At 41.7% G+C, this 13,064-nt stretch overlaps 2 protein-coding genes across 2 annotated transcripts in view; both read left to right on the top strand.

The window, feature by feature from the left end:
* MNT (MAX network transcriptional repressor) overlaps nt 1–13,064 on the top strand; it is a 72,293-nt gene that overhangs the window by 40,287 nt on the left and 18,942 nt on the right. The window lies entirely within an intron of this gene.
* CCDC92B (coiled-coil domain containing 92B) overlaps nt 1–13,064 on the top strand; it is a 358,816-nt gene that overhangs the window by 344,276 nt on the left and 1,476 nt on the right. The gene's annotated exons all lie outside the window — the stretch shown is intronic.

Here is a 13,064-nt window from a genome sequence, read left to right as displayed (position 1 = left end):
GAGGCAATTTTAAGATAGATGGACATCAACTCATGCTGGCTGGGGAGTTCTGGGAGTTGAAGTCCACCCATCTTAAAATTGCCTAGGTTGAGAAACATTGATCTAAATTAAAAACACAATATAATCCAAAGGGACAGTGGCCAAAAGTAAAAACCTCAGACTGTAATCCCAAAGGATTGTAAAAGAATGAGCAATTTCCCAAATACTCTCTAGCGTTCTACATGAGGCAAGTTGTTACTTATTATTATTTCTTATTAATAATTTATTTAATAGGGTTAGATGCCTTCCTAGCTCAAACAATGCAGCTCTGGGTGTTGTGCAACACACCCAAGGAAAAAAAAAGGCCTACACAAAATAAACAATACCAACTAAAAATCACAAACCAAACAATGCCAGCTGAAAACTGGGACAGGAGAGACAGAGTTTAAAAATGAGGTAGATGTTGGTGTGTTTTTTTTAGTGTTCCCTGATTTTTTTAATATTTTTAAGGCAGTGATGATAGGAGTGACACCTTAGTTGACCAACAGCTTTGGAGAAAAACACTGGAAACCCTTTTTGTGCCATTTTGAGTGCTCCTTATTATAGAAATACAGGTAATCTTTGACTTACAACAGTTTAATGACAGTTTGAAATTACAATAGCACTGAAAAAAGTGGCATGACCATTTTTCACACTTATGATTGTTGTAGCATCCCCTGGTCACATGATCAAAATTCAGACGCTTGGCAACTGACTCATATTTATGACGGTTGCAGTGTCCCAGGGTCGTGTAATCCCTTCCTGCAACCATCCGACAAGGAAAGTCAATGGGGAAACCGGATTCATTTTAACAACCCTGTGACTGACTTAACAACTGCAGTGATTCCGTTGGCAAGAAAGGTCACAAAATGGACCTTTCCATTAGCAAACATCTTGCTTAGTAACAGTAATGTTGAGCTCAGTTGTGGTTGTAAGTCAAGGATTACCTGTTCTTAGATTTGAAGTTGGGGTTTTATTTTATTTTATCCCAACTAAGAATCTGTGTTACTTTTGTCCTATTTGAAATGAAATGCCCATCAGAGCTTAGAAAAAGAAAAAAAAAAACTTCTAAGATAAAAGGGAAAGATTTGGCATTCCAAGGATCCGGATGTGCACTGTGGTTGTATACACAAGATACAACTAATACAGTGCTTCACTCAACCAATTCTCACTGTTTGTAAAAAATGTTGAACCATAAAGTAAATTGGTGGGTTTTCACAATCTAATGGATCACAAGTGCACAAAAGGTCCTCACTGAGATAATACTCAACAAATTTAACATCTTGAGCAAACACAGTAGCTACAGTGCAGCTATTTATGCTAAGCCCGGTGTGCAAACACAGTTCCTTGGCATAACTTTTATGTCCCGGGTATAGCTGGCATTGTGTACAGAAACATTTGCACAGTGTAGGGATTAGACCAGAGGTGGTAGTCAGCAGGTTCTGACCAGTTCTGCAGAACCAGTAGCGGAAATTTTGAGTAGTTCGGAGAACTGGCAAATACCACCTATGACTGGCCCCGCCCCATCTATTCTCTGCCTCCCGAGTCCCAGCTGATTGGCTGGGTCTTCTTTTGTTGCCCTCCACAGGAGAACAGAGCTGGAAAGCAGGCTAGTGGGGTGGGGAGGGAATGGAGATTTTGCAGTAACCTTCCCCCGCCATGCCCACCAAGCCACGCCCACAGAACCGGTAGTAGAAATTTTTGAATCCCACCACTGGATTAGACCGTCCTAAATCCAGATGAGAGAGTCCACAGAATATCGTGAATAAGAGCACTAAGATACTGTGGGACTTCCTGATCCAGGCAAGTATTGACCAATTAACCAGATGCTGTAGTAGCAGACAAGGATGAGAAGACAGCAGTGGTGATAGATAGATAGTGGTGCCAAGAGACGGCAGCATCTAGAAGAAGAAATAGCAGAAGGTGGAGAAATAACAGGGCCTGAAAGAGGAAGACTAGAGTAGAGATACAGAAAGTAAAAAGAGTAGGAACACTATGGTAGGAACACTTAGGATTGTGGCTCCTAAGCTGGGAAAGGGAGGCCAATAGATCACAGGAATGACATCAGTGCTCTCTGTACAGAAGATTCAGTGCTAGGAACAGCTAAGATCCTGTACAACAGTACTGGTCCATGGCCTGTTAGAAACTGGGCTGCACCGTTGGAGGTGCAGAGCAGGTGAGTGAAACTACACATGAGTGGGATCTAGGTTGCACACTTCTCTTTCTCCCGCCATCCCATCCGTGGAAAAATTGTCTTCCACAAAACCAGTTCCTGGTGGCACAAAAATTGGGGACCGCTGCTGTACACAACCCTTTATATATTTGTTTTCTTAAGTGTTCACGGGTATTTATATGTACGGTATTCAGCTTGGTTCAGGTATTTTCCCAAGTCATTATAGTTGTGCTTTTAAAGTTGTAGCAACGTTTCGGCAGAATCTCATCTGCCATCATCAGGCTTCTGCATAGTGTTCGTCTGATGATGGCAGATGAGATTCTGCCGAAACGTTGCTACAACTTTAAAAGCACAACTATAATGACTTGGGAAAATACCCGAACAAAGCTGAATACCATACATATAAATACCCACGAAAACTTAAGAATATGTGTGTGTGTGTGTTTATGTATATGTGTGTGTGTGTGTGTGTGTGTATGTATATATGTATATATATGTGTGTGTGTGTCTATGTATGTATGTATATTATGAATATCCTGATTTGGGGCAGAGAGAGAAGAAAGGATTTAACTGTCTCCATCTGTATGTCTCCCATTGCTTTATAATCCGAATAGAGCTAGAAAGGGACCTTAGAGGTCTTCTAATCCACCTTGCTGCTCAAGTAGGATAGATAGTCATTTCAGATAAGTGACCACGAATGTCCAAATTTTTTATTATAAACTTCTAGCAATGAAGCACCCGCCACTTCTGGAGGCCAGCTGTTCCACTGGTTAATTGATTTCAATGTTAGGAAGTTTCTCCTTAATCCCAGGTTGCTTCTCTCCTTGATTAGTTTCCACCCATTGTTTCTTGTCCTGCCTTCTGGTGCTTTGGAAAATAAGTTGACTTCCTCTTCTTTGTGGCAGCCCCTGAAATACTGGGACACTGCTATCACGTCACCTGTAGTTCTTCTTTTCTCTAGGCCAGCCATACTCAATTCCTGCAACCATTCTTCGTAAGTTTTTGTCCCCAGACCTTTTAATCATCTTAGTTGCTCTTTTTTGCATTTTTGCCGAAGTCTCAACCATATTTTTTGTAATGCTTTTTGTTAGCAGTTAAATAACATTAAAAATAAGAGGCATTGAATACAGAAATTTACTTCTTTAAGCTTAATGGACCTGAGAGCAAGTTCCAATTTCTTACCCCAGGTTACCTCTTCTTGCACCAGTGACAGTGGAACAAAAATTCTCAGCCAGCGTTGAAATAATACTGTTTGGTTTTGTCTGTGTTGTGCAGATGGCATTATTGAAATAAGCCATGGTTTATTTAACAGCAGTAAACCATAACAAGCCCTGTATTGATGACAACTATGGCTTTGTGTGGCATCTGGAAATGGAGAATTGCACTTGGTTTGTGTTTGGTTGGACCTGGATTATTGGCAGGGTCTAGGAAAAGGCTGTTCTCTGCCATTGCCCCCGCTCTATCGAATATTCACTTTCCAGAACTGAGGTAGCCTCCTACTCTCCTCTCTTTCTCAAAAGATTCAAACATGGTTCTGTTACCCTTGTGTGGGGAGCCAAAAGTTGTGGGGTTGCTTGGTGCCACGAGAATCCTCCCTTCGCTTTTGTCAACCATTTTTTTTAACAGGGTTTATTCTCACCCCCTTATTTTGATTCTAAAATGTTAACTTTTTAACGTTTTAATTTTGATATACAGTTTTATGTTTTGATGTTTTACTGTGCCCTGTTTACCTAGAGTCCCTTTTTGAGGGAGATTTTAAAATGTGAATTAAACATAAATAATTTTTCTACCCAGGTTTCTTCCTAATCCACAAAACACAAAAGTAGAAGAGAAAGGAGAGAGAGGGGAAGCAAACCAGGAATTGGCTAAACAAGCCATGATGACTTTTTAACTGCAACATAGATTCTAGCTTATAACTGGTTCGTTCAATAAAGCATGGTTAAAACATAACAGTGTTGTGTAATGTGTGAATATATGAGTTGTTCCTAGCAGTGCTTTGAAAGTTGTGCTGCTGTCCATGTTTGTACACTGGCAGAAAAGATTGAGAAAGCTGCTTGCAAGGTACTTGAAAGTATTTGACTGCCCACTGCAGGTAGTACTCAAATTACGACCACAATTGAGCCTCAAATTTATGTTGTTATATAAGACAGTTGTTAAGTGAGTTTTGCCCCATTTTACGATCTTTCTTGCCGCAGTTGTTAAATGAATCACTGCAGTTGTCAAATTAGTAACACCGTTGTTAAGTGAATCTGGCTTTTCCATTGACTTTGCTTGTCAAAAGGTTCAACAAAAAGAAAACACATTATCTCGGGATACGGCAACAGTCATAATATGAACCAGTTGTCAAGCGTCCAAATGTAGATCATGTCACCCTAGGGATGCTGCAACGGCCATAAGTGTGAAAATAGTCACAAGTCCCTTTTTTTCCAGTGTTGTTGTAACTTCAAATGGTCACTAAATGAATGGTTGTCAGTCAAGGACTTACCTGTATTGGAAAACGCAGCCAAGATTTTTTCTTTAAAAAAAATTGTCTGGTCCAAATTTTGCTTGTCAGAGGCAGGCTGAGAAGCTAGCAGATAATGATCACACAACCGCGGGATGCTGCTACCGTTGTAAATATGAGCCGGTTGCCAAGCGCCTGAATCACAACCCCGTGACTGCAGAGGTGGTGCAATGGGTCACAACTTTGAGGATGGGTTTTAAGTCCCTTTTTTTCAGCACCGTCCTAATATTGAGCCATCTTCAAGTGAATGGTCATAAGTCTAGGACTACCTGCGTGTCCCACAAGGCATGTTTTTCTTCCCTGACCCAATCTTCTTGAGATGAAGTTGGCTATCATTCATCTGACAGCATCACCAATAAAAATTGATTGTCTGTATCTTCTCCAACCTGCAAACCTTTACAATCCTTACCCCCGCCCCCTTTTTTTTTTAAACTATTACCATCTGGCAGCCGGTACAGGATAATAAAAACAAGGACAAATAGGCTGAAAAACAGCTTCTATCCCAGGGCAGTAGCTCTTTTGAATTCTGCTGTATAGTGCAGGGTTGGTGTGGTGTCGGGGGTTTCCAGTTCAATATGTGGAGGGTGAAGGATGTGTGTTTGATTTTCATGGTCATGATGTGCACTGAAGATGGTGTTTGATTTCGTTGTACGGGGTGCAATGACAATAAACTAAAGTAAACTAAAGTAAAAGGAAAAACAGACCCAATTTTATTCCAGAAGGTAAAGTTGGGAGACACTCCCTTCCTTGAGTCGAGTGCTTCCCCCTCCCCCTCCGAAATATTTTCCTCTTTGTTTCATAATTAAGATTGGGCAGTCCTAGCAAACCCAGCCAGCATTCCCATACACTTATACAGATAATCCTTGATTTAAATTCATTTAGTGGCCGTTCAAAGTGACAATGGCACCGAAAAAAGTGACACACAACCGTTTTTCCACAGGGGTGACTTTTGCAAGCATCCCCATGGTCATGCAATCAAAATTCAAGCGCTTGGCCACTGGTTCATACTTATGACCATTGCGGTGTCCTGGGATCACCTTTTGCAACCTTCGAACAAGTAAAAGTCCATGGGGAAGCCAGATTCGCTTAACAACCAGGTTACTAACTTTATCAACTGCAGTGATTCACTCAGAAACTGTGGCGAGAAAGGTAAAGCTCCCTTAACACATTTCTGACTGAGCAACATAAATTTTGGGCCCAATTACGGTCGTAAATCAAGGACTATATCTGTATTTTGTGGGTGTTGTGCGCCTGGCCCTACTAGTAAGCTACACAGCTAGGAGTACGGCCGCCGTCCAAGAACCCGCTTCCCACCCCTGTTGCGGAGGGGGCGGGGTTTTGGGGGGGCGAAGGTCGGCCTGGAGTCCTGCCTTCCTCTCTTCTGGCCTCCTCCCCTCCCCCCCTCCCCCAGACGGAGTGTTCCGCGCTCATCTGTGCTCGCCAGCACAACCACGTGGGAAGAGAGCACATGGCTGGCTCTGGGCGTCTGACGTCACCAGGGCTGCCTGCCCAGACAGGAATGCAAGCTGGAACGAACTGGGGAGGCCTGGAAGGAGGGAAGGGGCCCCTCCCTTCCATGGGCGGAGAACGTGCAAAAGCTTTGCAGCCAGCAGTACCTTCTGTGGCTCAAAGCTTTTGCCCTGCCAATTGTTTGAATCCCGTTTCCCGCCCCCCCCCCCCGCCTTCTTTTTCCTCCCCTCAGAAACGCACCATTCTCTCTCTCCTTCTTGGAAATCTGGAAGGCAAGAGTTAAGCGAAAAGCCCATTCAGTTCCCCCGAAAAGTCCCATTTCCCCCTTTTTAAATTTCTAAATAGGCTCTTTTTAAATCGTGGAGCTTCTCTGCTCATGCCCAAGAAACTGAGGAGACCCTTTTAGGAGAAGCTATAATAATTTTTTTTATTATTTCTATGCCAGGCGGTGGAATCTTCCCCATGTCAGAGGCAGAATTCAGAAGCCGGTAAATGAGGTTGGCTTGGACTCGCTGCTCTTTCTATTCTGTTTCTTTCTGTCCTCTTCATTTTTTTTTATTTTGCCTTTTTTTAAAAAAAATAGAAAAAGCCTTTTTTTAAGGTTACATAATTGCTTTGGTTTTCCAAGCTTCCCGCTTTATTTATTTATCGAATGGCACGTTTGCATCACATTTCGATAAAAACACAAAAGGTAAAAATGCAAAAGATAAAAAATAAAATTTAAAAAGATGGTAAATGTATGGCTAGATAACAGATATAGAGCAATAGCACTTAGACTTACATATTGCTTCGCGGTGCTTTTACAGCTCTCTCTAAGTGGTTTACAGAGTCGGCATATTGCCCCCCCAACAATCTGGCTCCTCATTTTACTAACTTCTGAAGGATGGAAGGCTGAGACAGTCTTGAGCTGGTGAGAATCGAACAGCTGACAGTCAGCAGTCAGCAGAATTAGCCTGGAATACTGCATTCTACTATTTTTACTTCATTTATCACAGACAGGACATCAGCAAAACCTCCAATATAGGCCATATTGGGGCCCTCTGACATTCTACGTTGGATAATTTGTTTTTTGGCCCTATAGTCACAGTTGGGTCATGGTATTTTGCCTCACTTATAAGAGTGCATATCTGCCATGGCCAGTGTGAATTCAGTTCTTTTTGCTTTTATCCCTTAAAATACAGGACCTCCAAAATAAATCTTTGCATTTTAAGGAATGATTTAATGTATTAAGAAAACACGGCTATTATTATTATTTTTCTGCCAAGGCACTATCCCCCACCAGAAGTTCATTTTAATCAAGTCTGCCTTTTGAGCAAAATTGCATGGATATTCCTGCCTTAGTTTCAAACTCACTTTTTTCTTCCCCTGCTCTCAAGTCATTTCCAGACTTCGTTTTAAAGTCTTCAAAAAGCAGAATATGTGGTGTTCTTCCCTCTTCCAGAAGTCAGCTTGTCCTGGCTTAAAACCCAAGAAGAAAAGTTTGGTATACAGGCAGTCCTCGACTTACGACCACAATTGAGCCCAAAATTTCTATTGCTAAGTGTTCTGACCCAACCCGGTTACCAGCAAGAAAATCTCAAACAAATGCAGCGACTCAAACCTTCACAGCTTTAATCTACAAATAAACTTCTTTGTAAATAAAAGATGGCTTGCAGCTAATTAGTCCAACCATAAAAGCCTTGACAGAATTCTCCAGATAAGCCAGAGTCTCTACACACGATGCTGGATCCTTAGAGCATTTTTGCCTTCTGTAAAGGCAAAAACCTTTTGAAACCAGGCTTATATTCCCTGGAGGGAGGGGCCATTACGTTGCATCCTTACTCCCAAGTTCCCTGTGCTGCTCCAGCTGTTCTCTTCTGCAAATCATCCTGTGCTCATGCACACTTGGCACAGGCTCCTCAGGAACCTCCTCGTCACTGCTGCCAGCTCCCACAATCCCTGAAGGCAGCAGCAGTCCATTCCCTCATGGTCCCGGCCCCTTATCAGAGTCATTGCTCTCCTCAGCCATCTGCACCTGCCGCTGGCTAACCACAACACTAAGTGAGAGGATTGTAAAGTGAGTTTTGCCCCATTTTATGATCTTTCTTGCCACAGTTGTTAATGCAAATCACTGCACTTAAGTTAGCAGCACGGTTGCTAAGTGAACCTGGCTTCCCCATTGATTTTGCTCATTGGATGGTCGCAAAAGAGGATCATATGACTCTGGGAGACTACCATCATCATAAATAGGAGCCAATTCCCAAGCGTCTGAATTTTGATCATGTGATGATCATGGGGATGTTGTAATGATTGTGTTAAAAACTTGTCCTAAGTAACTTTTGTCAGGGCCGTTGTAACTTTGAATAGTCACTAAATGAATTGTGGTGAGTTGAGGACTATCTGTATGTGCTTATGAACATGGTTCCTTCCCCCCCCCCCAGCTTAAGGGCAGAAGTTTCATGCTGAAAGCAGATTACAGCAATCTGACTTGGGTGAAGCCTGTCTTTGCACCCCCAAAAAAGACTCTGATAATCTCTAAAGGCAATTAGGCGATATTAATAGGATTAGTGCACATTATATTTCATTTCTAGCCGTGTTGAGGCAACTCCGTTCACGTCTGGTTTTTGCTTGGCGCTGTTTTGTGCATCGTTTTTATGCTTTTACCTACATTAAAAAAGTCAATTCCAGCTGTTGGGCAGCTTAAACGTGCCTGGATGTTCCTTTTTAGCAGCTCCTCCTCGTAATGCCAGTGGCTAAAACTACTAGAAAACCTGCCAACGTGAACAAAATGCTGTTGCATCGAACCACGTCTGGGATTTTGTAATTCTTCTAGCAAGCAGAACTTGTTTAAGCCAATGTTTAAAGTAAAACCCAAGCATCTTGGAGAATTATAGGGCAGGGTTTGCTTAAAATTTTGGTTTGGCACAGGTAGTCCTTGACTTACAACAGTTCACTTAGTGGCCGAAGTTACAACGGCACTGAAAAAAAGTAACTTACGACCATTGTTTCACACTCAACGACCATTGCAGCATCCCCATGGTCACTTGATTTATATTTGGATGCTTGGCAACCGACCCACATTTATGACGGCTGCAGTGTGTTGAGGTCATGGGAATCCCCTTTTGCGACTTTCTGATGAGCAAAGTCAGTGGGGAAATCAAATTCCCTTAACAACTCTGTTAGTAATTTAACAACTGCAGTTATTCTGTTAACAAATGTGAGAAGAAAAGTTGCGAAGTGAGGCAAAACATAAGTCGAGGACTATCTGTATTTTGCTCCTGGAGAGGAGCTCCTAAACTTTTCAAAGACCCTTCCTTCCTTCCTTCCTTCCTTCCTCCCTCCCTCCCTCCCTCCCTCCTCCTTTCCTCATTTAGCAACATAATTTTTAGGCTGAATTGCGGTCATAAGTTGAGGCCTACTTGTAATTCCTCCCTCTTCACAGAAGCTGCCCCACAGTCTGGTGGTGCAACGCATGAATCTGCTGGGTCACAAACAGTAGTTCGTTGCTCAAATATTGCAAACACAAGTAATCCTTGTGATCAGAATTTTCCATTGCTAGGCAGTTGTTAAGTGAGTTGCACGTGATTTTTGGCATGGTTGTTAATCAAATTACTGCAGTTGTTAAGTGAATCACCCGGTCATTAGGCAAATCTGTCTTCTCCCCACTGACTTTGCTTGTCGCAAGCTGTCGCAAGGCTGGGAAAATTGCAAGTGGGGATCACATGATCTTAAGACACTCAACCAGCACAAATAGTGCCTAAATTTTGATCACATGACCATGGGGATGCTGTGGTGGTCATAAGTGCAAGGACTAATCCTAAGTCACTTTTTTTCAGTGCTGTTGTGACTTCGAATGGTTGTAAGTCAAGTTGAGGGCTACCTTTATGCTGAACCAGGGAACATGTCCTTCTAGATTCTTGCTGAGTTTGGGCGTTTTTGTCCTCATTTTGCTAGCTTTGAATTGCTTTTTGGGAATTTTGACCCATCGGAATCTGAAGACTTTGGGGTGTGTAATAGCTTTTATACTATCAACTGGGAAAAGAAATAAATATTATTTTATTACAGCAAATTAAAATATAGCTAGTACTGTTATTTAGTTGCTATCTTTTTCTGGGAATGTTTCGTTTTCATTGTAAAGGAACTGGCATATTGGCAATCTATACCTAAGGCTTGAAATGTTATTTATATCTTGCTCTAGGTTATTTAATTTGAAAGATGGATCCATTTTATTTTATTTTAGTTCCTGTTAATGTATTTTAAGAATGATAATGGTAGAGTGCCTTTCAATTAAATTAGCCGCATAGTTAATTGACATTTTGTTAGACAGTTAGACAACAGGAGTAATTGTTACTCGATACATTTATTTATTTAGCACATGGCATATCCTACATGGACTTAACAAAAGCTATAACAGAGTTGGAAGGGACCTTGGGGGTCTTCTAACCGAACCCCCTACTGAAGCAAGAACCCCTATATCATTTCAGAAAAATAGTTGTCCAAATAGTTAAAAACTTGCAATATATATTAGCATTTCACCCATTTACTGTTAAAAACTCGGAAAAATATGAATGTCCAAAAATATATATAGTCAGAAAGCAATGTTCAGTTAACAAATTCAGATAGCCAGCTAACCATTGAAGCCCACAGCATTATTTTAAAAAAATCAGACACTGGTACCTGCCCTCAGCTTACAGCCTGTCACAATAGGATCTATACTTCGATGAGGGGCCCACAAGTCCCAAAGGTGCTTTTTCAAGAGGCAACTGGACTTCCTTGTTTTTTCTTTGAAGACATTTCCCTTCTCATCCAAGAAGCTTCTTCAGCTCTGACTGAATGGTGGGGAAATGGAAGGATTTATACTCCTTGCAGACAGCTGGTCATTTGCATTCTTTTTAGAGAGTCATCGAGGCCACTTGGAGGTTTGTCTGTGTCCTCAGGGGTCACCTGAGTCATGCAAATGGGTGTGGATCCATCCTCTTGGGACTGCTGAAAGGACTGTGTTGTGGAGCTGTGCTTTCTGCGGGATGTTTTTCTCTCCCCTGAGTTCCTTCACTATTGAACACAAGCCTGTTGGGGACGAGTCTGTGTTGTTTGTCTCCCCACATCACACTGATGGGAGGATGCTGTTCCCCATTTATATAGTGAATCCCAGCAGACACCGTGTGAGGTACGAATCCTATTCAAGGTTGACCATTGCTGGTGTGGTACTTCAAAACATGGGGTCGTTTATATATCTACCTGTGTCTAGGCATTCAACAACCCTTTTGGCTCAATAAATAACAAAAAGGAATAAGCTATAGAAAGGCATTTGTATCCTGTTTTTCAAAATTTTCTCTTTGGCAAAGAGGACCAGTAGATGAAAAATTGCTATATTTCAGGTCCATGCTGGAAAAATTGTTTGCTTTTTAGGTTTAAAAAGAAAAGAAAAAAGAAAGAAACGCCAATGATCTTTTCAGACTTTCTTTGCAACAGCGCTGGTCTCTTAACATTCTTCAGATCTCTAGTTTGGGATAATTTTCCAGCAATCCGGGGATAAGCAGCATGACAAACTAGAAGCTCCGGTAAATGACCTTTACACTTCTTCCTTTAGAATTCCGACTATGGAAAGAATGAGTTGCAGGGATGTAGTGCGGATCTTCCTAGCAAGATACAACAGGATGTTTTGCAAGTTTTTAAAACATTTTTGCTTCTAAAGCATGCCCCCTTGTGCTGTGCCCAAGAAACTGTCATGCTTTCTCCTTCTCTCTTCTTCCAAAGAACAGATTGTATATCATTGCATTCAGTGCTTGCCTATGTGGCTTTTACGTTCTTTCTGATCAGAATCCCAGCTTATTTTTTTTTTAAAAATCAAACTTCTAGCCCTCAAAGCTCCAAGAGACTAGGATTAGGGGGGACATGATAGCAGTATTTCCAGTATTTGAGAAGCTGCCATAAAGAGGAGATCAACTTATTTTCCAAAGCACCAAAGGGCAGGACAGGAAACAACAGATGCAAATTAATCAAGGAAACAAACAACCTGGAATTGATGAGAAATTTCTTAACAGTGAGGACAGTTAATCACTGGAAAAGCTTTCCTTTAGAAGTTGTAGGTGCTTCATTACCGGAAATTTTCAAGAAGAGACTAGACAGGCACTTGTCTGAAATGCTTGAGCAGGGGGTTGGACTAGAAGATCTCCAAGGTCCTTTCTAGCTATATTCCAATTGAGACCAGATTTTAAAAAACCTTAAAAGCAAATTGTTTTTCCAATAGGGGGTCTGAAACAATGTTTTTTTAAGCTTCTAGTCCTCCTTGTCCAAGAGAGGATTTTTAGAAAACATTGCAGCCTGGTGGGTTTTTCTCTTCGGGTAACTTGAGCTGTATGAGGTGTCTTTCCTCTACCACGTTTCCCTTCCTTTCTTCTTCCTTAAGTTCAGAGGTATCTGGGTTAATCTCATTTTGCTTTATAATGTCATCCATCCTGAAAAGGCAAAATTGCGTCCTGTAAAACTGGGGCTGCTAACTTTTCTTTGCAAAATCAGCAGGCAGTCAGACTTCATGTGTCAGGCTGGATCTGCATCTGTTTGTTTACCTGGCCTGATCCATTCTACTACCCTTTACTAAATCCAGGCCAATTGCATTCAGTATGGCTGGCAATTTTCACTTACTGATAGCCTTCCACTTACAATGCTCCCCTTCCAGGTGCTTATGACCTACTTCAACAGAAATTTTGGGCTCAGCTGTGGTCACAAATTGAGGAATATCTGTATCTTGAATAGATGATGGGCATCCGTCGTAGATGGGGCTGTGAGAAGGCATCTCGGCGATCACCAGTGCTGAAAGAAAGAAATAAGATCAGGATTTGAGGCAGTCGATGAGTGAACAAACGAAGCCCTGAGTTCAAATCCCACTTTTTCTATCAGCCCAACCTACCACCTGGAACA

Source organism: Pseudonaja textilis, chromosome 1, assembly GCF_049901715.1.
Source record: "Pseudonaja textilis isolate UNSWEBS1 chromosome 1, rPseTex1.2, whole genome shotgun sequence".
NCBI classification, from domain to species: Eukaryota; Metazoa; Chordata; class Lepidosauria; order Squamata; family Elapidae; genus Pseudonaja; species Pseudonaja textilis.
The sequence above is the reverse complement of the archived record's forward strand: the minus strand, read 5'-3'. Positions and strand labels throughout refer to the sequence as shown.